The sequence below is a fragment of the Microtus ochrogaster genome, chromosome 7 (genome assembly GCF_000317375.1).
Source record: "Microtus ochrogaster isolate Prairie Vole_2 chromosome 7, MicOch1.0, whole genome shotgun sequence".
NCBI classification, from domain to species: domain Eukaryota; kingdom Metazoa; phylum Chordata; class Mammalia; order Rodentia; family Cricetidae; genus Microtus; species Microtus ochrogaster.
The window spans coordinates 37356995-37358585 of record NC_022014.1 but is presented as its reverse complement, the minus strand read 5'-3'; the positions used below and the strand labels follow the sequence as shown (position 1 = coordinate 37358585).

Below are 1591 nucleotides of genomic sequence, written 5' to 3'. Positions count from 1 at the left end.
CTAGTTCCAGGACAGGCTCCAAAGCCACAGAGAAACCCTGTCTCGAAAAAACAAAAAAAAAAAAAAAAAAAAAAAAAAAGAAACAAGGCATTGGAATTATCATTAGGAGATGGGGAGGTGGCTCAATATGTAAGTGCGCCTGGTGTGCAAGCACAAGGACCTGAGTTTGAGTCCCCAGCTAGAAGGCCAAGTGTGGCTGCACACAGCTGTGCCATCGTGCTGTGAGGGGCAGAGTGGGGAGGCTGCGGGGCTGGCTAGCCGCCCACCTGGCTGCAGGTACAATGACAGACCCTGCCTCAAAGAGTGGTGGAGCAGGACCCCTAATGTCCTTCTCTGGCCTCTGCACATATGTTCATAGTGTGTGCACGCACGTACACACACACACACACACACACACACACCATATAAGGTTCAGGAGAGAGGAAACCAAGGTGTGTCATACAGGACAGAGGTAAGAACTGTGTTGCCTAATTTTCCTTTGGGCACTAATGCCGAAACACCTACTCTGGAATTCCAGTTATTCACACCACTTTCGTAACCCTTTAACAGTTCACCTAGGCTTACCTGGCCCCTTTTTCCTTCAACTTATTTCTGAATGCATCATATCTGGCACAAATATGCACAAAAAGAGCCTAAGAGCATTTGAGACTCAGAGCAATCACTGGTTCAGTGGAGAATCATCACTGGGGACTGGAGCCATTGGATGGAAAGGTACTGGGGAACCAGGTGCTCTAATGTTTTCTGTTTCCTACAGATCACATCCTAGTCACAAAGACAGACTGTGTCTGTCCAGTGCAGAAGAGAGCTAGTCGGCACCACATTTATCTCTTCCACCTCCTGACTGCACATGACCAGCCGCTTCACACAGCTGCCGTCACTTCCCCACCATGACGGACTGTTTCCTCTCAATCATTAGCTAAAGCCTTCAGTAAAACTGAAGAAAAGAAGAAAGAAAGGAAGGAAGGAGGGAGGGAGGGAGGGAGGGAGGGAAGGAGGGAGGGAGGGAGGGAGGGAAGAAAGAAAGCCAAACAACAAATCCAGTTAAGCCTATGGGTGTCTACTCAAGGGTTCTGGGCTCCTCAGTTAGCTGTGAGTGGTCCTGGCTGGTCAGAGAAGAGTCTGTTCTCTTAAGTTGATATGACACTAATCTAACTGCCCTTCAGTTGAATAGCATGCTTTTCCAGAAACAGGATCTCATGTTACTAGTTTTAATTCATTAAATATTAAAAATATAACTGCACCTTAAAATTGAGTATCTACCACCATGTTCTATAAACAAAAGGTTGTTTTGGTAACCATACAAACACAAAGCCACACTGTCCCTAGTAACTTCTGCATTTTCAGTAACAAATGTTTTCTATATTTTGAGATTTCCTAGAAGAGAAAAATAAAAGGCCAACTTCTACAAGGGAAAGAAACTCAAAAGTCAGAGCTGTACCTGGGAACCTCCATTGACAGGGTCATGTACCTTCCCAGGTGTGAACGAGGAGGGTCATGTACCTCCCCGGGTGTGAACGAGGAGGGTCACGTACCTCCCCAGGTGTGAACGAGGAGGGTCACGTACCTCCCCGGGTGTGAACGAGGAGGGTCA

General features: G+C 47.0%; 1 protein-coding gene across 1 annotated transcript in view; it reads right to left on the bottom strand.

The window, feature by feature from the left end:
* The window catches only part of LOC101991725 (multidrug and toxin extrusion protein 2), a 40412-nt gene that overhangs the window by 17024 nt on the left and 21797 nt on the right, over nt 1-1591 (bottom strand). The window lies entirely within an intron of this gene.